This window comes from Erpetoichthys calabaricus, chromosome 1 (assembly GCF_900747795.2).
Source record: "Erpetoichthys calabaricus chromosome 1, fErpCal1.3, whole genome shotgun sequence".
In the NCBI taxonomy this organism is placed as follows: Eukaryota; Metazoa; Chordata; class Cladistia; order Polypteriformes; family Polypteridae; genus Erpetoichthys; species Erpetoichthys calabaricus.
This window is the reverse complement of record NC_041394.2, coordinates 355,374,275-355,400,643: the sequence shown is the minus strand read 5'-3', so window position 1 is coordinate 355,400,643 and position 26,369 is coordinate 355,374,275. Positions and strand designations below refer to the sequence as shown.

Sequence of the window (26,369 nt, the reverse complement as noted above, 5' to 3'; positions counted from 1 at the left end):
TGTGTTCTTGTAGAGTGAGGGTATTGTAATAAGCATACGTTTAATATGTCACTGTACTGCAAATCTCTCTTTTTCTACTCACATACACAGATGACACAGAGCCAGATTTAGCACAGGAGTTCACCATATAGATCTGCTAGGCAAGCATTAGAAGACAAGACAGATAGACACAACTGGCAAACGGGCAGTCAGACTGAGGACTGTTGTATACTATTTTTGTCTGTCAAAGTCACCATGAAATTATATCCTCTTTGGCTTTGTTTGGAATGGCATGATTCACCGATGTGGGGTCCTGCATGTGAAGAAAGAGTACAAAGTCTTAGAACATTGCCCGGCACACCTTTGAAGCCGACGGATGGATGGGAGATAACGTCATCTGATCCTGAAAATCCTTCCACTGCATGGCAAAAATGGCGGACTCTACACATCGGGCCCCCACTCCTGAACTGGGTTCTTGCCTTTGGCTTCCTTTGTCTGTTATGCAGCATAAGCCGTCATTAAACAAAGCTAAGTTATTTCTCTTATGTGATTTCTTACTGCCGTATCACTAAGGGGGGTGGGGGTGTAATCGCCTTTTTATATCATATCTATATATTTTCACAATTACAAAAGAACTCATTCCCAAGGAGCTAACGCCTCCTGCTAGATACAGCTATATATGCTCTGTTATGTTAAAATGAACATTTCAAGTGTTCCACTTATGCTGCTCCTTTTTACTGACTGATGGCTGCTTCTCATCACTTTGTCCTCCTGTGTCCTGTTTCCACACATATCAGTCCATTTTGATTATTTTGACAGTGTGAAATGAATACTGTAAAGCTGAGGACAGACACATGGTGGCATTGTTGTCACAGTTCTCTTTGGATTGGTTATCATGTAATCATAGAGCTCTGGGGCACTGAGATGGAAACACTAAGAAAAGAATAGTGGTTTGTGTCAAAGGTCAACTTGTGCACTCCTACAAGTACTAGTGAGTCCACATTAATGACAGGTTGGACTGGACTCAGAACACAGAGGAACTATAAAGAAAGGGCAGGGCAGGATCTTTTTCCTTAGGTGACAGCACTCCTTTAATGTGAGAAGCGATATCCTTCGCATCTTCAACAACTCTGTGATGGTCAGTGTGGTGTGCTGGGCTGGTAACATCACGTCAAGAGAGGACCACTGAATCAATAGGCTAATTAAAAGGGCAGACTCAGTTATATGACACACTCTGGACCCATGGAGGTCATAGTGGAGGAGAGAATTTAAAGAAAACTTTCTGCCATGCTGCACATCCTCTCTCTGACACCAACACTGAAGACTTTCAGCCAACAAGTTATTCAGCCAAAGTGTGTCATGAAATGGTGCGGTGGCTTCTTTATACCAACAGTGATACACCTGAATAATGCCACTTGTGACTGTCAAGTCAGAGGTTTTCTTCTTTTTTTTCTTTTAAATTTTCCTTGCTTTTTAGTTATTCTAGAGTGCGTTCAGACCATAGTGTATGAGTATCTATCCATTAAATTATTTATTCATTCAATCCCCTTGGGAACAAATCAAGTGAAAATTGAAAAAACAAAAGTTGGAGAAAGTCCAAAGAAAAACCTTCAGTAGAGCAACTGAGGAAATGAGCTGACAAGGGGCGCCATCACCGTTTAGTCACAAAGCTGCTCTTCTCATACACTGATGTCTATGCGCCATCCTGATCTGATCAGCTTCGCTTGTAGTGACTTCAGGCTTCTTTTCACGTTCTCAGTGTTCTCTAAAGGGCACACCCTGTGGAGGAGACAGAGGTACGAGTTAACCCCACATCACTTCACTCTCATTTAATACCCTAGAAGTCTTTCCCTGGCATGTCTTCCCCACAATTCCACAGTTTTTAACTGGGTGTCTAACAGGATCCTTGGATCAGCAAGTCCGAGCAGGGCGTCTGCAGAATTCTGCAGTTCATTAACTGTAACAGGTTTGAGTTTGTTATTTCATGCATTTTTAGGCTCCATTTTGTTTTGCTACACTTTTCTGACACCAGGAGAAGCCTTTCCTATTTGTCTTGATTTAATTTTACACTAAAAGATGCTGAACCATCTTCCTTTGCTGTGTTTTGCTTCAGTTGTCTCCATGTTCCTCTGACCTCATGATGCTCCATTTATTTCTAAGCTTCTTTCCCCTCAATTCCCTTAAATCTCTGTTGTTTGAATCTTCACTCCACCACTTGTGGTTGCTGTTGACTTTCATATTTTCCTTCACTAGTTGAGCACAGAGCTCTCTCTTCCTCTCAGTTCAGTTCACCTTCGCTACTCTTCATCAGCCCTGCTTGCTGCCTTATGGTTCTGTTGTAGCCCCCTTATGCCTGTTAAACCCCCTTGTCTTGCCTTTAGGACTGACTGCTTATCCAGTTGTTTTTATCTTTGTCATCACCCAGCTGCTCTTTCAGTCCCACATATCCTCCTCTGTTTGCCCACTGTCACTCTGGTCACTTCTGCTGCTCTGTCTGATTACAACTCTCCTTCTCATTACTGAAGATACCAAGAGAGAGGACAAGTTGTGGAAAGCATTAGGAGAGGATGTCTACTTAATAAAATAACTAAACTGTGTGATGACAAATCAGAAAAATAAAACAGACAAGACACAGAGAACAAAAAGAGCCTCTGATGTTGAGGATGGGCCACCTGTCACCATGTTAGCTGTGCTGACCCTTCAGAATCTGACCTCAGTCACCAATCACCTTATCTGAGCCAATGCAGATCTGATCAATCTAATGTGAAGGAATCAGGAATAGCAACACTGAAAGTGATCAGCAGGGAACACTGCCATCACAAAGTCAGGACATACAAGACCTCAACTACAAACAGGAAAAATCGTATTATGAATGTGCTTCCACTTCCTCAGGTACTAGAAGGCAGCAAGTGTGGATCTGATGAGTACAACACTAATGTTTAAATGTTTCTGTGGCTGACTAGCATCCTAGAAGTACCAACACTCATCCATGAATTTGCTAGAATTAAGTTAATAAAACCAAAACACACACACACGCACACTATGATTGCTTAAAAATTGACATCTACCTGCCATAAACCAACGACCATTGGATTACAAAGAAGCTTTCACATCACTATAAGCCACGTAGGAGAACTTCCCACTCTATAAATGGGACATCTTCTAAGCTGCACCAGCACATTTCAGTATGTGTAACATCAGGTTGACTCTCACTCAGCATCAGCACACTTGCCACCCCCCTTCAGAAATTTAGACATGGCAATATTTGTCTCTACTAAGGAAATTATTTTATGGTGTCACCAGCTGAATGCAGACCATCAGCCACAAACCTGAGACCTTTAGATTACTAAGAAATCATTTCATCGAGCTGAGCTAAAGGTCAAGTGTCTCTCACTCAGTGGTGAAAAGGCTCCTAATATGGTAGGCCCCACTTCTACATGTGCAATGGCAGGCTCAAACTCAGGCTCTGGCTCAGGCTCAGACTCAGGTTGTTACACATAAACAGGGTTTCACTCACCACAGTTTTCGTAATTTGCAGTTTGTGCTCCTCAGCCCCTCACACAGCTCAGCCACTCCTGAATCTTCCAAGTGAATCTCAATCAGGCTCAGCTCGGTAAGTCATGAGTGCGGAGCAGAGAGAGCCGACGAGAGAGCGGAGCAACATTCAGAGGTGAGAACACATTTAGTCAGGCTGTAAAGATAAAGAGAGATGAGGACAGAAGGTAAGTGACTGAGACTGCCTGTGACAATTCTGATATTGACATTGTGACGTATGGAGCAGACACACTGTATTATGGCTTTCTAGACCGGGGTTAGCTTCAAAGAAAACACACCTTCAAACAAACCTGGTCAGAGAGATGCAGGATCAGCTGTGTGTTAGGTGTCTTAGCACTCAAGTCTCATATCTCCTTTACTAAAAGTCTTTAAAAGTGCTCATCTCACTACCACTAACGCAAACAGCATTTACCCGGCTGTGGAGTTTCATCACGTCCTGCACAGGAGCTCTGAAGAAGTCACATTTCAGTTTTATTAATTTTAGGAAGACAGAAATGGAGTCAAGTTTGATTGAATATTAAGTTTCTGCACTTTTGTCTTTTACGTTTTTCTTTACTCTTTACTAAAAGATTCCAAATCTTTTCCTAAAAGTTCAAGAATGAGCTGTGCTTCAAAAAAATTATTTGTGTGATTCAGAATGTGACAATGTAACAATGAAAAATAATAAGTCAGCTTGACTAATGTGATAATTTCGGTGATGCTGCAGTCTGGCCTAGCATCACTATGTGTAGCTTAAACTCTCACTCCTCTTCTTCTCACCTCAGTTTCTCTAATTTACAGTTTTCACTCCTCAGCCCCTCACATAGTGCAGTCACTCCGGAATCCCCTAGATTATTGCCCATCAGGTTCAGGTCAAGCAGTGGTGAATGTGGAGCAGAAAGAGCAGAAGAGAGAGCTGAGCAACATCCGGAGGTGAGATGACATGACCACAGGCTGTGGAGATAAAGAGGGAGGAGGAGGCGGCGAATGAGTGATAGTAATAATTCATCATATTAAAAAAATATGACAACTCAGGTGACCCTGCAGCCTGCCATGAAGTCAACACGATTAAAATTGACATCTGTAAGGCTACTAGGATAAAATTCTTAATACCAACAAACACTTGCTTTTTCACTCACCTCAGTTTCTGTAATTTGCAGTTTTCACTCCACAGCTCCTCACACAGCTCAGTCATTCCTAAATCCCCCAGTTGATTGATACCCAGGTCCAGCTCAACCAGTGGTGAGTGTGGAGAAGAAGGAGCTGAGGAGAGAGCTGAGCAACATCTAGAGGTGAGAGAACATTGATACAGGCTGTAGAGATAAAGAGAGAGAAAGAGAAGACACAATGAATGAGTGACAGGAACAGTTCATCATGTTAGCAAGTGTATTATCGTAGTATTTCCCTCTACTTACCCTTTACCTGTTCTCTCAAGTGTAAATGTTCTTGTCAGGTTCGTTATCGGGTTGGTCTCCTGTTGCACTTTAAAATGAACACATACACACATAGATAAACACACACACACAGACCCTAACCACAACAGTGCCCCATGAAAGACACACACACGCTGATTAACCCTTAGCACTTTAAACCACACATCAGCCTGTCACTCAGCACTTCAAGAGACTTACTTATTATCGGCACAAACAACATACGATGTTTTAGTGATATCTCAGACCTAAATATTACTTTTGGTCTACAAGAATACATTTAAACATACAAAGACTCAGCACTCTTGACTATCGGCCATTTATCACCCAAGAATACCTTCTTCTTCTCGTACTGTCCCTTCTTTCGAGCGGCGCCCTCACTTTCAGCCTTATAAACCTCGCAGCACAGAAATAATGGCAAAAATCTGGCTGTCACCAGGTGCTCAAAGAAATCTAACTTATTAATTCAATCATTCTAGACATTAAGACAAAGCAGAGAAAGTTAAAAGCAGCATGGTATTTATTACAAGAATAATAATAATACCACTGGAACAAAGAATAATAGAAAATAGGTACTGATAGGAAAGTCTGAATATATATAGTCTTTAGGAAAAGCTTACGAAAAAGTTACAGATGACAAAGATGAATGTCCCAGGGAGGCATTTGATTTAGCAATGGATGTTCATGATGCCTTTCTGATGACCAATGTCGCCTTCGTCTGTTCCTCTTCTTCTCCTCCTTCTCTTTGCTTCTTCTCCTTCCTTCTCCTCTTCTCCTTCTCTTCTTCCTTCCTCCTTCTCTTCCAAACCAAGGCATGTTTATTATGAAACCAACCAACCCGCGGCGTAGCATACACCGCATAATTATGTATTGATGGGTGAACACTTCTTGAACAACACAGTTGTCCAAATGGCGTGGGTTTGTGGATACCACTGTGAGTGAATGAAAAGATAGACCTCTGGAGAGAGCAACATATAATTGTCCGTGACTGAAAGAGGGATCGTCTGGTGAAAGTTACTTCGTTGGTAGGGATAAGTTTCAGCACTTGTAGGTTAAGGTATAGCGAGTCTTCGTTATTGACCCTTAATATAGCTTGTGTACTGAGATGTTCCGAGGTCACAGTTGAGAAACACTTTTTTAATGTCTTTTAAGCACAGGGGAAAAAATGAACATGTGAAACATCCGTAATGTAATAAGCCACCAAGAAAAGTAACATTGCAACAATGCTATCTACGACCTGATCTCTGTAAACAGAAGTGAAAACAAAACCGAGCCCGGTGCATTCTTTAACTGCCTTGTGGCGCAGTGGTAGTGCTGCTGTATGTATGTGTGTATATATATATATATATATTTCGCATTGAAGAAATAGTAAAAACTTGATCACTTGGGTCAATACCTAAAGAAATACACACAGCAAATGCAATTGAGAATACACCGGAATCTGTAGGATTTAATTGTTGCTGCGCGTCTTCATAAACTTTGGGAGGTTTGTAAGGAAATAAAGCATGAAGGAAACGAAGCTGCTCTTCGGTGAGGTTGAATTTTTTATCAGCGTTTAAACTGTCATAGACATGAATTACAACACCATCATAAGAGGTACACACCCAGTGAGTCACTCGTTCAGTAGCTGCAGAAGGTAATATTTGAATATGTTTTACATTTTGTAGAATGGGCATTATAGGTATGTCAGGAGTCCACATTAGCAAAACCTCTTGAGGTTGGAAAATTGTATGCGCAGGTAAAATTTCGTTGAATTTGCTCGTGTGATCTGTTGATAAATAATCATTATTTACCAAGTCATTCATTGAAAAATCTGACAGTGGTAAGATCACTCCTTCCATAACACTAAACACAAACACTAAGTAGACACTAACACTAAAAAACGACAACACCGCCAGGAAGAGCACTAAATGAGATAAAGTAAAAGTCTACTAAACTTCTTTATTATAACTGCTTTATTATAGCAGGTGAGGGGACGCTGGCGCACGCTTGTTGTTGCCGCTCCTCCCTGTTAACAACACTTTCGCAAAATTCGCCTTAATTCTGCACTTTCTTATGCTTGTTTTATTTCGTTTATTGTACGTATAGTTCGTGGATACAGCTGACTCGAATTGCATGGATTTGGCTTAATATTTACAGATTTTATGGACTCCACTTTACTGAGAACAGCCGAGTCTGTGGATCACGGGACGAGACCTATGAACATTTCTTTGTACCTGGCGATCTAGCAGCTCGGGATGATCTGTCTCCGTGATTATATTCGCTATGCTGATCTGCTCCTGTTTCATCTTACAGTACTCTACGACAGGGAACTCATCTAATGTTCATACTAACCTGGTTTATGGCTTATGGCTTATGGCTCCGGGGCGACCACGCCTGAAATTACCAAGCGTTACTGTTTATGGCTGTGTATTGGAACATCCAAATCCTGCTTCCTCCTCCTGCTGCTTGCTATCGCCGCTCACCTACGCTACCACACCCGCCTGTCCTACTGGCTGCGGCTGCGTTGTGCTGTGCTGCTTCTACACTGCTATCAGGTAAGTATCACTCCCTATTTTAGCGCTTTGAGTACTGAGAAAAGCGCTATATAAATGTAATGAATTATTATTATTTATTATTAAACACTAAAGTACAAAAACGAAGTAGAAAGTAACACTAAACCGCAACACCGCCGGGAACACCGGCACACCGCGTCTACTAAACACTAAAGGAAAAAAATACTATTCAGTAAGTACTGCGTCTACTAAACAGTAAAGGAGAAAGGACTAACCGCGTCAGCTGCGGAGCTCAGCTCGGAGTGAAATGAAGTTAATGAAATGAGGTGAATGGGAGGGGAGATGATCACGTGACTCCAACACCCGCCTTAACACTCCGTCCCTCCACAAACACACAAACACAGCCACACGGATACCAACTCTCCTTTATATGTATAGATTGTTAATATTATTGAAATGTTGTAAATTACATTGGGGGTTGGGTGACATGAGGGTCAATTGCAGATATTAATTATTGATAATCAAAATATGAACAAACACTCTTTATATTTAAACATCATGTTAATAATTATGATAAAGCATGATGCAAATAAAAGTTTATTGTTTTAGTGCTGCCATCATTGTGTCTGTGGCAAGTAGACGCTAAGTATGAGTTAGATGGTAATCAGTGTTTTATTTGTTGCTACTTTGTAGTAAGGAGATTGTGGGTTCACTTCCTGGGTCCTCCCTGTGTGGAGAGCACTTTGAATAGTGAGAAAAGCGCTATATACATGTAATTAATGAATGAATGAATGAATGAATGCCAATGCAAATGCGACCAAAATCATTGAACTGTAGATCTTCATTCAAACAGAGCCTACAGATAAAGGTGATATAGTTGAATCAAAACACAAGGAATATTTTCCTTCTAAATCATGTATTCAACAAAAATATTAACAGATGTAACGGTTTACTGAGAGGAAAAAGATAACAATGTCCATTGCCTCAGAGGCTTGTATTGCCCACCTTAGCAAAAAGGACTTCTTGTGTTTTGTAAAAATGCCCACCAGTCTCTGACATTGAACTAATGACTCTTCTCCATACAAAATTGCTTCAGATGCAAGATGTTTGTGGGTTGTCTTACATGTCCTGCTCATTTCAAATCACCCATGAACATCTCAATGGGATTTAAATCAGAGCTTTGGCTTGGCCCCGTCCATAACTCTTCATTTCTTCTTTATGGACCATTTTTTGGTGGATTTGCTCGAGTGCTTCAGATCATTATCATGCTGAAAGTTTTGTTTCTGGGTTACCTTCAGATTTCACACAGACAGACTCACATTCTCCTTAAATACACTTTGATATGACGCAGAATCCATAATTGACTTAATGACTGAAAGACATCCAGGCACAGCACAGCATTTCCACATAGGACTCCAGATGTCTCCATGTTCCCCTATGTTGTGATACTCCTTTTAATTTTAAACTTCAGTTCTCTTCTATGGGAAGTTCCTGGTTCTTCACATCACCACTTGGGTTCGCTGATAAGCTCCATGTTTTTCTTCACTATTACAGCACAGAGCTCACGTCCTCTCAGTCCTGTTCACCTTCACTTCTCTTCATCAGCCCTTCTTGCTTCCATTATGGTTCAACCGTTTGCCCCGTTTGTTCCTGTTAAACCCCACTTGTCTTGCCTTTTGCCCTGACTGCCTAACTTGTTGGTCCTCATCTCTGTCATCATCTAGCAGGTCATTCTGTTCCCAGACATCTTCCTCTGTTGGTCCACTGCACACTGTTCACCTTAGTTACCTTTTCTGATTGCAGCTCTCCGTCTCATTTAATGTCTCAACCCTGAGAATGCCAAGTGAAAGAAAAGTGTGAGGAGGATATGGGAGATTGCAGATCTGTGGTACACGCATTTTATATAAATAATGTACTAGCATTTTTGGGTGGGGTGTAGGTAGTGTGTCAGATGAAGGCGATCCCACATCTATGTGAGCACTTGTGGAATTGACCGGTTCTCTCAGCGCTGGAACCATAATTGACACACCTGCATCCAATAGGGTTCAGAAGAGAACTAGTGAGCGAGTGTGCAGAAACATGAGACATGGAGAACTGTGAGTGAGCAGAGTATCGCATGTCTGAGCCAAGCCAGTTCCAGAAAGAGGGAGCAAAGCACTTGGTATCCCAATTGAAATGTTAGCTGTGCTTACACTTCACAATCTGACCACAATCTGGACTGGACTGCAAAGTTTAATGCTTCATTTGGGATCATCTGTTACCTCATGTGAGGAAATAAAGATCTGATCAATCCAATGTGAAGGAGTTAAGTGTAGCATTGCTGAATGTGACCGGCAGGGAGCAGTACCATCACAAAGTCAGGACATACAACACAGGAGAAATGTTATGAATGAGCTTTCGCTTCCTCAGGGCACTAGAAGGCAGTCAGTGTGGACCTGATCTGTACACCGCTAATGTTTAACTGTCTGTGTGGCCACCTGGGATCCCAGAAGTACTGACTGTCATCCATGAATCTGATCAAATTAAATTCATAAAACCACAACACACACATAGTGTCTGCTTAAGAATCCACATCTAAGTGCTTCTCACAAGTCATGAATCAGCAAACATTGGATTACAAAGACATTCTCACATTTCTCTGAGCTATGAGGTGGGACTCCTCACTCTGCAGATGGGACAGCTTCTAAGCTACACCAGCACACTTTGGTATGTAGCCTCCTGCTTTACTTCATATCTGGACTGTTACACCTGCCATCCAATTTTTTGAAAAATTCTGACATGGTAATGTTAGTCTGTGCTGAGGAGCCACAAACATGAGACTTTAGGATGACTAACCAACCCTTTTATTCAGCTGAGCTAAAAGGCGACACTCTCTCATGCTATGGCAAGATGGCTCCCATTTGAGAATTCAACACTTCTGTATGTGCCACGGGGTTATGGGGGTTGGTGGTAAGATTGTCACTCCAGCCACCGTAAAAAAACTTCACACAGCTCTGAGACGACAGAAAAGATTCCTTTTTGCCAAGATTCCTTGGACTGGCCAGATCTCTGTAGGTGGATACACCTTTTATTGGTCTGGTCGTTCTGATGGCTGTCATACTCGGGGAGTAGCTGTTGCTGTAGAGGATAGACTTCTTCCGATGGTGTCCGATGTCACTTCTTTCAACGAGCGTATTATGAGACTCTGATTATGGCACTCTCTTGGTGCCTTGTCTGTTGTTTCAGTGTATGCTCCGACTGTGGTGAGTGATGTCTCGGCGAGGGAGACATTTCATTTGCAGCTTCGCTCGTATGGAGGACTATTTCAGACAAAATGAAATAAATAAATCAATGCGCAAATAAATTAAAGTTCTGTGAAATGTGAGCATAAATAAATAAATGTATCATGAAATGAAGCCTTAATAAATAAATGTGCCATGAAATGAGAGCATAAATAAATAAATGTGTCACGAAATATGTTTTTTGTTGCTTATTTATTTATTTCATTTTGTCCGTAACATTCCTCCAAACCATCATGAAATACGACTTGAAATAAAACTGTCACTTTCACTCGTCAAAGTTGAGAGGGTGGGCTCTAACACACCATCTAGTTATTGATTGGTTAATCGACTTCTGTAGATTGGCTATGCCTAATTCAACATGGCTGTGTGTGAGTTGGAAGTAAACGAGATAGCACAAGAATTAATTAGAAAAATGCTTACTACTGCCGATGAAATGGATTCTGCCGAAGATATCACATATTTCAGAGAGAGAATTGTTGCAGAGAAATGGAAGAATGCAAGAAGACCGACGTTCCAGTTTGAATTAAATATCACACATTTTACTTAACCATGTAATTTCACATTTATGATCTTTTCACACTGCTGACATTATTCTGCAAAACCAAAATTATTTCTCTCCTTCCATACTTTACATTATGTTAACTGGGCTACTTATTTGTGGTCTAATAATATTACATACATGTGAAGGAGAGCCTCTTTTCTCCAAGTCCAGAGGCAGCAAGGCTCGCTTTGACAAACACACTTGGTATTTTGGTAGAAGTCTGGTCACTTAGACAACAGAAATTATGTGTGTACATTATGTGATGTACTATGCTTGGAGAAGGCATCCTTCTGGTAGACCTAAATTGCCTCCTTGGGTTGTTTGAGCCCCCATACGGGGCAAATAGCCGTGCTACCTCTGCTGTTAATTAAAAGAAGCAACACATTTAATTTTTGACATGCAGCAATATAGTTTTTAACAAGATAAAATTGAATGTGTTCAATAAATGTGCTCATCACTGTATTTCTTTCACTGCAACACTGAAAGCCCAGTTAAATGTAGAGGAGAATCATCCTTTCTGGAATGTGGGCACCATGTTTTGAGGATTGTTTAGGAAAGCTAGAAGTAGCAACATACTACAAATAACTACAGAAGGGTAAAACTGAATCAGGATACCAGGAAACACTGTATAAAAAATATGCTCACTAAACTGCAAGGAACCACAGGTCTTAGAGAAAGAGAGAGACAGAGTATAAATAAATGTTTAATACCTACTTTAAACAGTAATTATGGGGGGTGGTGAAAAACAAAGAAACGTGTTGTTTAATTACGAAAAGGGGGGAAAAAAACAGGTAAAACAACAACAAAAAAAACCCCAGAAACCAATTGTATGAAGAATACAAACTGAAATGAAAATGAATCAAATTTTTATATATAAAAAGTGGTAGAAAAAGCAGAAAAAGGCAAAGGTAGTAGACTAACAACTACATAGAATAAAAAATTAAAAATACAATTACATGAAAAATATAAACAATGTGATATAAGAAAATAGAACATATTGGTAAACATAGAAAAATAATTAAGAAAAAAGTAAAAAATGAAATACAGTCACATATTGAGAAATCAAGGAAAAATACATGCATAACAACATGGGAAATTAGTAACGGAAAGCTATTTAATAGCATGAAAAATTAACTCAAAATTGTTTCCACAGTCTTTCTGCTGTGGGTTACTGAATGTACTAAAACAAACACTTGCAACAATATATGTGTATAACATACCGTTAAGTGAGAAGAAAAACAACTGTTCATATTAAAGTTTATTATTCTAAAAATGCACATAAACCTGTTTTGTTTCCTCCACATCCTTTGCATCAAATTAATTTCTGCATTCTCAGTCTACCAAAATCACTTGACAGTAGGTGAAAACTGCATTTTAAGATAACCACTGTTCAATTATACTCATTAAGTTTCCATCCAGTTTTTTGCGACGTTTTGTTATCGACAAACAGAATATAAGTAAAAAAAATTTGCGAAATTTGCTGTCTCCAGCCTGTTTCCATCAAACTGGCTTTTTATCGATAAAATGGTGTGCGTGATGACGTCATCCCCCCAAAACGAACTGTCGCATAACTTTTGTTGTATCGCGAAAAAAATCTGCCCTTGAGCCGTTTCCATACATATGTCGCAAATTATCTACCTTTTGTTTTCCACGTTACACCCCCTCCACTAAACAAAGAAACAAAGAAATGGAGAGATTATTCAGACAGTTTTTTGCAATTTGCCAGCTTACTGTTATTTCAGTTTCACAAATAATTGGAATTGTACATAATATCCGAAGACGACAGCAGAATGAAGCAGTTGCTTGTCTGATAGCCCTAGAGCTCGAAGAAAGTACCTCAGTGCGACGAAACCCACGGGTATGGGAGAGACGACGGAATAAGACCTTCTGGGAGGAGGTGGTGGAGAGACACTTCACAGAAAATCTCTGGCTGCAACATTTTATAATGACACGGCCGACGTTTGAGATGTTGTGTGGATTCATCAGTCCTGATGTTGCGCCCATCACAGGTTGCCACCGACCATCGGTTCCAACCCAAAAGCGGATTGCCATCGCCCTTTACAAGCTGGCAACCTGCGCCGAGTATAGAGTAGTTGGAGAAACTTTCGTGGTTAGTAAAACTACCGTCCATCGATGTGTATATGCTGTGTGCACCGCTACTAAAGAAAAATTAATGCGGCGTTATATCAGACTTCCGACTGAAGCGGAGGCCAATGAAATTGCATACCGCAATTCCTTGGTGCATCTTGTGCCACAGATTTACGGTGCGCTGGATGGCACGCATGTGCCTATTCTTCCCCCGACGGAAGGCTACCGCGATTACATTAATCGCAAAGGGTGGCCATCTATTGTTCTCCAGGCCCTTGTTGATGACAGGTGCATGATACGAGACATTTGCGTTGGCACTCCTGGAAGTGCCCATGATGCAGCTGTGTTTGCAGCATCGGATCTGTACAGGTGAGCCTACCTTTCAACATCCCTTCACAGTGCGATAACAACTGAATTAACCTGCTTCCCTTAAGGTTTTTAATTAAAACTGAAATTTGAATTAATACAAAATAACGACGTTTAATCAAAAAAAAAAAACTCTCTTCATCAGACCATGCGAGCCGCTCCGCCATTCTCGTTTTGATTGCACGTGATGAAAATGTGACACATTTATTTGCGTTAAAGCCCTTTTTTCCGACAAAAACTGTTTCCAATGTAGTTTTTGCGACATCTGAATTATCGATATAGAATTTATGCGCTAAAGTTAAACGGAAAAATATTATGTCGACATGTACAACATTTTATCGATAATTAGCATTTCCATCGGCTATATCGATAAAAAAATTTGAAGCGCTAAATATTTTTTCGCAAAAACTCCTTGGATGGAAACCTGGCTAGTGTAACAAAGTGAATATAAAGAGGCGAGTATGTTTATAAAATGATGGCTCCAACTCAACTATTATGCGACATTCACAAAATATTTCTGTTAGATTTAATAGCTCTTCAGTATTTAGCAACTGATATTTCGTTTGTGATGTGGCTACCGTCAGGTCTTTCTGTTTACTTGTAGGCAGGTTTGTATTTTGCAGACAAATAACTATTGCAAATTTACAGCGCTATTAGCACAGCCACCTAAAATACAGTAGTATATCTTGAACAGGAGTAGAGTGAGTACTCGACAAAGTGGGGGTAGGTCTTCGGCTATCAAGTGGGGCACTTACAGCTGAAACCTCATGTGCTGATTCCTGAGGGGATGAAGAGGTTAGAGCTTCCTGAATTAAAACTGCCGCTTCACGTAGCAACTCTGGGCAACTTTTTGTAGCAGTCATATTCGCCATGGACACTCACAAGCACAACTTTAAGCATGCGCTTTGGTACCTTGAGAATCATATGGCTCATAGTTCGATTACTCTAGGCTGAAGGTAACACTCAACAAATCAATAACTAGAGGGTGTGTTAGAGCCCACCCTGTCAACTTTGACGAGTGAAAGTGACAGTTTTATTTCAAGTCGTATTTCATGATGGTTTGGAGGAATGTTACGGACAAAATGAAATAAATAAATAAGCAACAAAAAACATATTTCGTGACACATTTATTTATTTATGCTCTCATTTCATGGCAAATTTATTTATTAAGGCTTCATTTCATGATACATTTATTTATTTATGCTCACATTTCACAGAACTTTAATTTATTTGCGCATTTATTTATTTATTTAATTTTGTCCGAAATAGTCCTCCATACGCTCGGTGGTTGATGGGTCCCCTCGGGGTGACACTCCTCTGGTCATGGGTGACTTCAATGCAGCCACTGGCACTGACAGGGCTGGCTATGAGGATTGTCTAGGTCCCCATAGGTCTGGTGACTGTGGTGAAAGTGGTTCCATGTTCCTTGACTTTGCAAAAGGGCTGCAAATCGCTGGATCCTGGTTCCAACACCCAGAACCGCATTGTTGGACTTGGTACTCCAATACTGATGGTGCGGTGAAGAAGATCAATCACATCCTCGTGGGCAGACGCTGGAGGCTCTTGCAAAACTGCAGGGTCTACAGAAGTGCCTAGCTTGTGAATTCTGACCAGGGACTTCTTGTTGCTACTCTTAGGATCCAGCTTAGGTCCAGTAGATTACCACCTACTAGGAAAATGAGCCTGGACTTGGCCAGACTCCAAGACCAGGCTGTTTCTAATAAGTTTGAACAAAGTTTGTGTGAGATACTTGCAGATTTGGGTACGACTGCCGATCCTAATGTGATGTGGGAGACCTTCCGTGACAAGACCCTGAAGTTTGCTGAGGGTTGTGTTGGTGTTACCGGTGTTCCCAGAAGGAGGTGTTTCATCTCACAGGGCACCCTGGATATCATCGAGAGGAGTCACAGCTAATGGCTCAATGGCAACTCTGGTCTGTACCGGGAACTGAGAAGGATAGATGCGAGGGATCTGATGGCAGATACAGAGTCGTTTGTTAGAGGAATCTGTGAGCAAAAGACACACCATTTGTGGTCTAGTGACCCACATCCTGCTTATAGAGGAATTGAAGCATTACGCACATCTGAGTCTGTTCTTCGGAGAGTCGCAGTCAGGGCAGCTGATGGAACGGTCCTTTCGGATGACACTGCAGTTGTGACCCACTGGGCTGGCTACTTTGAGCAGTTGTTCAAAGCTGATCCTATGGCTAGGACGTTGGATATCTCTGGGTCCATGGTTCTTGAGGCTGATCCTCCAATTAGCTGCGAATCACCCAATCTCGCTGAGATTACACAGGTGGTGAACCAGCTGAGGTGGGGAAAGGCTGCAGAGATCTGTGGTATCCGGGGTGAATGTCTCCAGGCTGGTGGTAAGGTTGTCCTCCTGCAAGCAATCTTTGGTTCCATTTGGGAGGCTGGCATCATCTCAACTGACTGGAAAACGGGCCTTGTCATCCCTATCTGGAAAGGGAAGGGTGATCGCCTGGATTGCAGCAACTACAGGGGGATAACACTGCTCTCGGTGCTGTGTAAGGTCCCTGCTAGGGTCGTCCTCAATAGGATCCGTGATCACTTGCTCACCTACCAGCGAACGGAACAGTTTGGTTTTATGCCTAAGAAGTCTTCCATCGACCACATCCTGGCACTGAGGGTTCTCATGGAGCGCAAATGTGAATATCGGCAGTTTCTTTGCAGCCTTTGTCGATTTTCATATGCGTTCGACTCAGTTGATCGAGCTGCCCTGTGGGACATCCTGAGGGTTCGCGGGATCCCCTCGAGGTTGCTGATATCATGGCTGGCTTGTACACTGGTACTGTGAGTGCTGTGCAGAGTGGAGGCAGGACCTCTGTGTTTTTCCCAATTGATACTGGGGTTCGTCAGCGGTGTGTTCTGCTCCTACTCTGTTCAATGCTTGTAAGGACAGGGTGTTGGGCAAGGTTGTGGGGTCCAGGGGCTGTGGGGCATCTGTTGGTGAAGAAAGATTCGTGGATCTCGACTTTGCTGACGATGATGTAATCTTCGCGGAGTCAATGGAGGCTCTGATGGGGGCGCTCGAGAGACTGAGTGAGGAGTCTGAGTGTCTGGGCTTGTGAGTGTCCTGGATAAAAACCAAGATCCAGGCATTTAATTGGGCACAGCCATCAGCAGTGTGTCTGTCTGTGGAGAGAGTGTCGACCGCATTGAGAGGTTTACTTACCTTGGCTGTGACATTCATGTCTCTGGTGACTCTTCCTATGAAGTCAGTAGATGGATTGGGAGAGCATGGAGGTCATGAGGTTGCTGTAAAGTGGTGTGTGGCACTTCCGATATCTATGCAAAGGACGAAGGTCCAAGTCTTTAGAGTCCTGGTGCTTCCTGTCTTGTTATATATGATTGCGAGACATGGGTGTTATCCCATGACCTGAGACAAAGACTGGACTCCGGAAAATCCTTGGGTACCATTGGTTTGACTTTGTGTCGAATGAGAGGTTACTCATGGAGTCTCGAATGAGGCACATAACCTGCATTGTGAGGGAGCGTCAGTTACAGCACTATGGCCATGTGGCACGTTTCCCAGAGGGTGATCCGGCTCGTAAGATCCTCATTGTTGGGGACCCGAGTGGCTGGACCAAACCAAGGGGTCGCCTACGTAACACCTGGCTGTGGCAGATAGAGGGTCATTTCCGGAAGCACTGTATCAGTGCATGCTCCCCGACTTGACTTGACTTGTATGTGCCACGGTACTGTAGGCCCGACTGTTTTACACTCACTTTGTTTCCTCACCACGGTGTCTCTAATTTGCAGTTTTCACTCCTCAGCCCCTCACACAGCTTATCCACTCCTGAATCCTTCATGTTGTTGTTGCTCAAGTTCAGTTCAGTCAGTCGTGAGTGTGGAGCAGAGAGAGCTGAGGAGAGAGATGAGCAACATCTGAAGTGAAGACACTAATAGTGACCTGAGTCTTAATCAGAGGGATTAGTTTAACTCCAAAGGGTGGTGAAATTAATTATTACTGGACAACCGCTGTAATTTTTAAACTCTATTCAGAAGGGATTCATTTCTATACTATGAGATGGGGTTAGGGGTGCGCTGGTACTCCATACTGGCTTGTATCCATTCTTTGTAGTTAATGTATGAGTTCGATTAGTTCAGATTACATTCAGCGGTCAGTTATTAAAAGAAAATGTGGACAAAGTGAATGGCCTAAACCAATTTTTAATAGACTTTCCCACCAACTGCCACTTTACTTCAGTATCCAGTCCCCCACACACCATTACCCCTATTTCAACATGTCTTACCACCTCAAAAAATCTCAGGTTTTCAGCCCTATCTTGTTTAAAGATCTCCGGCAGCCCCTGGTCTTCAAGAGCTGAGCATCCTTCTCTGCCATTACGCTTTGTAATATGCAAGGACAAGTCGCAGGGAACTCCAAGGACAAGTCACAGGGAACTCCATAAGAGAGTCCCCAACACCAACTCTTACACCAAAACAATCCCCAACCCACTCTTAGACTAGTAGGAATAACACAGGGAGGGCTAATATGTACAAATGCTAGCAATGACACTGTCCTGGACTATAAGAGTCGTCTTGAGGTAGACCACCTGGGCATCACTGTAGTTTGACTATCGGACAAAGATTGGACTGGAAGATGCAATTCTCTATCTGCACCACAAGGCTGATTCTCATCAGGATAAAGCTGGCTGCACTTTGAGGATTCTGTTTTTTTATTTATCCAGCACTTTCAGTACCATCCACCCATCCCTGTTAAGGGGTAAACTCAGAGATGTGCAGGTCAATGAGCCTGTGGTGTCCTGATGATAGACTAGGATGTGGCCAGGAGCTCCATAAGAATGTGAACAAACTGCGGTTGTAAGCATCTGGCAGAAGAAGGCAAGTTTGGTAGAAAAAATTCTATGGCAGAAAACAGGCAATTTTAAAATTTACATCCAAAGCCATCAGAGAAGTGTGGTGTGCATCTGATGTGGCACAGTGACAGGCTGGGCACCTGCTGTTGTCACGTGTCATTAGCTTATCATTTAAGTTGTTGGTTTAGGAGGAGTACACACACACACACACACACACACACACACATTTAACTGAATATAATGGAGGAGGCTTGCTTCTTAGAAATAACTTGTTTCTTATTGCTGCAGTTAGAAATACAATGCCCCTTTATTGTATTTTTTTTCTTAACCCTACAGGATGCCCGGTGGTACTCAGCCTTCCATGTGGCTGAACAGATGCCAGTGTACCTGAATTCTGAGACACTACTGGATGTTCTTTTCTTCTGCTTTTAAGATTTCCAATTTGGGATGATGTGCAGTTCATGTTAGATTTGCTATTTCTACAGGTAAGACTACTGAGGCTTTCAGTTTCAGAAGTAATTTGTGCACAATTCCTGCAAAGCCTCCCCATATTTATTACTTTTAATATTTTGCTGCCTTGAATTCTGTGCCGTATGTCTGCTCACTCTGTCCAGTAACTAACACGAGCTTTTTAATTTTAGACAGGAAAGCCTCAGAGTGTGAGTCCTCACAAACACAGAGACTGAGGTGCATCAGTACCAGCAGTCACTGAACAGCGATCTTGTGCCATTTTGCAAAATAACATTTATTTTCTTAAGTTACTGTGCTTTGTTGTTGGATTTTGAAAAAGCTGAGACTTAATTTTAAATTAAAACAAAACTAAGGCAGGAGAGAAAAACAAAGATGTTTTCATGTACGTAATGACACCTGAGCACATCACATTAGAAGTTCAGATATACAGAGATTGTAACACAATGTCTACTGTATGCGAAATGTAAAAGAAAAAAATGATGCTACATATAATGACAGTTAAGTTGGGGTTCTTTCAAAATCCAACAAAAAACACAGTAATTATTATTATTAGTTGGACTTTACTCTAAGCAGAACTTTATCTATTGTGATATTTTACTTTGGTAATAATTGATCTGCAGGTGAACCAAGGAAGGAGGCAGAACAAGAAGTAAGGGTACACTTTATTAATGTTTGAACTCCGTGAGTGAACATCGTGTATCTACTGTGTTTATGTTTTTAACAGTTACAGTGAAGTAGAACAGTCCGGTCGTGTTGTGGGGCAGCAGGTAACGAAGAAGGAAGGAGAGATGCGTGCCATGTTGAAGTAGTGGCTGGCCCTTCTGCCTGGCACTTCTAGAATCCTCCATCTAAACCTCTGCTCTGATCTGCTGTGCCTTTGCCAAGTGATCACGAGGTATTGGCCTATTTTTTTTTTTTTTTCTGAAAACTGTCTCAGTCTCATTGCACTGGCTGCCTGTCTGACATAGAATTGATTTCAAGGTTCTATTAAATAATTAGAAGGCTTTGAGTATTTTAGACCCTGCCTGTATTTTGGAGTGTCTGCTCCGAACATTTCTTTTCTCAAACGTTGCTTTGCTTTTTATTCCAAGATCAACCATAAAACCCGGCAGCTTTCTGTACTCATACAACAAAATCTGGAATGCTTTACCAATAGAGAAATGCCAGGCTACAAAGGTTGATCATTTCAAAATTTCTAATTTGGCTTTTTCTTAATTACTTGCATTGGTTGTAATAGATTAGAAAACGCAGGCACATCCGGCCATGGGCCGTAGCTGCAAAAAGGCGTACTGCGCAGGCGCAAAAAGAGTCCGCGAGAGTCGGCTGAGGAGCCGAGAAAGGCGGACAAAAGAGGGCGAGAGAGGCGGATGAGGGGCCGCGAGAGGCGCAGGCGCAAAAAGAGTCCGCGAGAGTCGGAGAAAGGCGGAGAAAAGAGGGCGACAAAGGCGGATGAGGGGCCGCGAGTGGCGGACAAGACCACAGAAAAAAGGAGTGAGCACATACAAAAAGGAGAAATGAGGCGCAAAGTCAAACGCAGGAAAAGCACGAAACACATTGCACACGAAACTAGACCCGAAAAAAAAAAAAAAAAAAAAGAGGCTCGCGCACAACAGCAAGGCACCCCCCCCCCCCCTACAGGCACCGGACGGGACACACACCAAGAGGGGGATTCAACAAGCCCATGGAACACAAAATAAAGAACACAAAACCACCCCACAGACCCTACAAGCGAGGGACGGGACACACACAAAGAGGGGGATTCAACAAGACACAGGAACACAAAAAGAAAGAAAACGCTCACGCGACAACAATCCTCAACAATCCCCCCCCCCCCCACCCACCCACATCCATAAGAAGTCACACCCAAAGCCACATATTCTAAAGTGAACGTCAGCACCTTCACACTAGACAGCATAGGTGTCAGCATTGGTGGATCTCCTTACAATAAAGCACTATTAACCGTTCAACTGCAGAAAAGGAAACATATTAACAGTGACTGCGACCCTCCTTATTACTTATCCATATTTTGGATGCTGAGAAAGAAACAAGTCATGAATACACGGTCACGGGTACAAAACGAAAAGGAAAGGATAACAGGAACAAACACACAAACACGAAAGAAACAACAAAATAGACGGCTATGCAGCATAGGTGGATCTCATTACAATAAGGCACTATTAACCGTTCAACCGCAGAAAAGGCTCCATATTAACAGTGAGTGCAATACTCCTTATTACTTATCCATATTTCTAAAAGAAAAAATGTCTCGACTCCAAAAACGCAAAGCTCAAGTAAAGCTTCTAACTAACGATGTACCTAAAAGTAAAAACTTTATGAACTGCATTAGATCCTACAATAGTTCATTTGCTTTTAGTAAATATCAGGCCACCAAAAGGCAATGGCCCATACTGCTTTCGCATATGTGCACAAATACTGCATCGCATTGGAACAGTGCACCCTGAAACAAATCAACAACGCAAATATGCACAAATCTACATCCTAGATCCACATGACGCAAACTATCAATCAAAGTGCTGCATCGCAACAGGCACGGATTCAAAACGAAACACCTCCCGTCTCAGACATACGTTAACGGCAAGGAAGGCTACAACGGGCTTCTCACACAGCACAGGCAAATCGATTACAGCTCCAAAACAACACGTCCCAAATACTACACATGCAACAACGCGCCTCTCAAACGACACAAGCAAAACATACACCGGGAAAATTCATTCGGATTAATGAATGTCATTTGCAATCATTGTCATTCAGTTCACTTCCCTAAAGAAACAACTGTCAATACAAGTAATACATTTAGACGTTGTTGTCAAAAGGGTCAAATTAGACTGCCTTCTTTACATTTATATACTGAATATCTACAGAAGATTCTAACTGACGATGTACCTGAAAGTGAAATCTTTATCAACTACATTAGATCCTACAAATCGGTATCCACTATGAACATTAACGGTGGCACTGCACGTGACATCCGTCTTCAAAAAATGTTGTTTATTGATGAATGTACAATGGCATGAAGTCACTTACTCAACACCATTCATAAACTTCTACAAACGTTTATGAATAATAATATTCCATTTGGAGGAAAGGTACTTTTATTAGGAGGAGATTTTAGACAGTGATTAGCTATTCTTCCAGATGCCATGCACTCAGCTATTGTTCAGTGCACCTTAAAATACGCAGACAATTGGCATTGCTTTCAAAAGATACAGTTAGTAAAAAAGATACGATGTCCAGAACCAGATCATAACAATTGCTTATTACAACTGAGAGATGGTACACTCACCAATACAGATGGACTTCAGCCACATATTATTACAATTCCTCAAGCCTTTATCTGCGACGACTTAGTTACAGAGAGATTTGGAACAGCAATCTCATTAGACCAAATGCCCCTTTTAACACAACGCACTATATTATGTCCAAAAAATATTAATGTGGAAAACATAAATACCCAAGTCATTCCATTACTTCCTAGAGAGACACAACTCTTTCTAAGCTCTGACAAAGTTGACTCTGATCACGATAATGACCATCTTAAATGACCTTACAAGTTCTGACCTGGAATTACCTTTTACACTTAAACGGCGTGTACAAAGAAATTTTCCAATAAACCTTTACACTGTGCCACACACTTTATTGTTTGCTTTCTATTTGCATCATCTACACCGTCACACTATTCTATATCTCATTCATACATCATGCTCTTTGTCATTCCCAACACCAGGGGTTGGCGAGCGAAGCGAGCAGGGGGCGGAGCCCCCTAGTAGATTAGAAATGGTACTGTATACAGTTTGTCATATCTGCACTGAGCAGTAACTTATGCTGTGTTTCTCTGTTGTCTTTTTCCAGTTTATTGCAATGGTGCCCCCTGCATCTCCACTGTCTGTTACATCAACTGAAACTGCCTGTGATGCCAGAGAGAAGAAAAGTTCACTAGACGTCCTGAAAATAGAATTGTGATTGGAGTGAGACGGCCACAACTATGTATGCTGGGATGTGCAGAGGGGGCTGTGCAGGCTTTGGCTTGTGATTCCCAGAGGTTTATTATCACCGGCAACCTTGAAAGCTGCAAGTTTGTTTTTGTCCCTGGCCCTTTGACCATGCAGTGTATTTATTACAAAGGACAAGGACCCCTCCATTTGCTTATTTACTTTTATAATGCCTTTGATTTTCTTTGTAACTGTATATATTTGTAGTGCAATTTGAGCTACACTTGTAAGCAAAAGTGTTATAAAAATATTATTAATGAACAAATGTTAAGGGACAGATCAGGAAAAATGTCAGTTTAAATAGAGCACAATTTTATGGAAAATTGCTAGATAATAACTCTTTGACTCTGAGTAGTATCTTGTTCATAAAGCTAAAGTAGCATTTTTCCTTTTTTGACAAATTTAATGATTCACTTTTACTGTGTTCAAAACCTTGGCTGACATTTTTTTCAATACCAAGGTAAAAATCACAGGACAGCTTTCTCAAAATCCCGTCTAAGGGCTACCTGACCTCCCACTGCTTCCTGAGGTGGATTTCTTTGGGAAACCTTCAAAGTCTGAGAAATGTTAACAGATAACAACAATCTACATAGTTAGTGACTAAATATGTTTAGCCAGAACGTTGTTTGGAGGTTCACTTGAGTACATAAATGCATAGCTTTGCTAGCTTAGCCTGGCGTAGCTAAAGTTAAGATTATAAAACAGGATTTTCTAATGGCCAAATATAACCAAAACAATTGTTCAGCCTCACTTATGAAATGTAATCCCCCGGGATCTGGTTTGGAGCGTACAGCAGTTTGTACAATCCCAAGCAGCACATGCATGAGGCATCTTTATCCATTACTTCACTACACAGCAGTGCCACTCACATTATGGTGGAGACGTTGATGTACGACACTGCTGGTCATGAGGCGTCTAGTAATTTTATGTCTATGTTTCAATATGCCTGCTCACGCGGATCGGGCAGGCATGCAGATCGTGTAGTGACGTGTATGTGCACACATCATGGCTGCCACGTGTTCATTTGATGCACCCACTGAGCAGGTCCTCAGAAATTAATGCGACATGCATTGTGATGGGCAGCACGGTGGCGCAGTGGGTAGTGCTGCTGCCTCGCAGTTGGGAGATCTGGGGACCTGGGTTCGATTCCCGGGTCCTCCCTGCGTGGAGTTTGCATGTTCTCCCCGTTTGTGTGTGTCCTGCGGTGGTTTGGCACCCTGCCCGGGATTGGTTCCTGCCTTGTGCCCTGTGTTGGCTGGGATTGGCTCCAGCAGACCCCCGTGACCCGGTGTTCGGATTCAGCGGGTTGGAAAATGGATGGATGCATTGTGATAAAAGTCGGAAAGTGACGTTAGAGTCGGAGTCTGTTTACTTTGACAGAAAGCCGCTTTGATGGTCCTCTGAGATCGATGTGGTGAAGTAAAATCCCGCCATACAAATGCATTTGTGGTGCGTTTATATTCAAGCGTTGCATATTCCCAATCGTAATGACGTGATATATATCATAGGTCTCACACACCATCTTTTGTGCATTCTTTTTTTCTTTGCACCTTCACAATATTATCAGAATGTACGGATGTGTATTTTGAGCCACAGATAAAAAAAAATAAGGACATGGTGAAAAGCTGTATTTTGAAATGAAAGTGGATATTTAATGTCCACTTTAGCCTCGCAGTTTACTTTATCATTAACGTAGACCGTCATAAATGTCATTTTAAAACCGACCCAGTTGTTAATCCCTACCTGCTTCTGGGGTTTCCTCCTGACCAGACAGCAGCAGCAAGCAGCAATGGATTACCACACTGAACACATTACATTTAGGATATTCCAGCTCTCTGTACATTTAGAATCCTTAGATCTATACTTGATATCACTTTCATGATGAAATGCATTAACGTATGTATGTTACATTTCACAGTCGTTAACTTTATTTACGTAAATAATGAATACTGATAATAATTACGCATGTTCTGATGGCACGGTCTGCTTCGCAGGGAGTCACGTCGCTCGTGTTCCCTGCATGGAGTTTGCTTGTTTTCCTGGTGTGTTTCCACAGTGTGCTCCAGTTTCCTTCCAAAGACATGAAAGTTTGGGGATTTGGTGACGCTAGTGTGTGTGTGTGCAATTGTATTCATCTTGTGATGAGCTGATGCCCCATCCAGGGATTTTGCTTGTCTCGCACCCGATGCTTCCCGGAATGGGCAAATCCCTGGATTGATGGATTTAATCATTAAACATCCTTTTCAGTGATATTGTGGCAAGGTGTCCTCAGAATTTAATAGGTGTTTCAAGCAATTCACAACACAGCGAAGCCGAACCTGTTCTCACCGTGATGATATCTCGCACTACCACTTGGTGGAATGTTCCAGATTTACGTAAAGTACACGCGCAAGTATAAACAGTGCAAGCTTGCATAGCAGTAGCGTCTGCTGGAACATGTGCCACAGGAACTATAAACCTGGCCTTAGATTAAAAACCAACAGAAAAAGCAGAGACACACTTGTAGTACTACTGCCTCTCAACAAGGAGATCTTGGTTCAAGTCCCAGATGCTCCCTGTGTGGAGTTTGCATGTTCTCCAAATGTCAATGTGGGTTTCCTCTGAGTCTAAACAAATGCAGGTGAAATGAATTTGCGATGCTAAATTGGTCATTTTAAGTTTATGTTCACCCTGCAATGGACTGGTGCATGTCCAGGTGTTGTTCCAGCCTTACACCTGAGGATTGTCAAGATAGGCTCCAGCTGCCAAGGTAGTATATAGTGAGTATAGTTTATATTACAAACAATGCAAGAGAACACATTTAACTACACACACAAAGTGCATGACCTGATCTTAACAGGAGGTTATGGGTTAAGAAACCAATGTGATGAATTGATATTTATAGACTGGACTGTTTTCTTGTAAACAGAATAAAAATAAAACAAACAAAAAATAAAAATAACATTTCACTGATAAAATGGAGTAGAACCTCCATTCTCAATATGCAATTGTGTGATGCACTAAATACCCTGATGGTTTTCAAAATGCAAAAAAGCTCTAAACTTATAAGGCATTGATTGCTTGTGTTATTCTGGTTTCTTTTTCCAACCATCCGAAATGTGTACATGTTCAAAGTGAAACAAAACAACCTCAATGCATATTAAAAGTCAATCCTACTGGATCACTATTGAAATCACTTAAATATTCCATCCATCCATCATCCAACCCGCTATATAACCTAACTGCAGGGTCATGAGGGTCTGCTGGAGCCAATCCCAGCCAACACAGGGCGGAAGGCAGGAAACAAACCTCGGGCAGGGCGCCAGCCCACCGCAGGGCACACACACACCCA

At 41.8% G+C, this 26,369-nt stretch overlaps 1 protein-coding gene and 2 long non-coding RNA genes across 4 annotated transcripts in view; 2 read left to right on the top strand and 1 right to left on the bottom strand.

Annotated features, from left to right (window-relative positions):
* LOC114665238 (NACHT, LRR and PYD domains-containing protein 3-like) overlaps positions 1–26,369 on the bottom strand; it is a 367,778-nt gene that overhangs the window by 157,595 nt on the left and 183,814 nt on the right. The window lies entirely within an intron of this gene.
* The window catches only part of LOC127527885 (uncharacterized), a 263,679-nt gene that overhangs the window by 131,933 nt on the left and 105,377 nt on the right, over positions 1–26,369 (top strand). The window lies entirely within an intron of this gene.
* Positions 18,778–23,016, top strand: LOC127527882 (uncharacterized). The gene is made up of 3 exons (XR_007935053.1): positions 18,778–19,042; positions 19,753–19,923; positions 22,899–23,016. It is a non-coding gene; the product is annotated as an uncharacterized LOC127527882 (long non-coding RNA).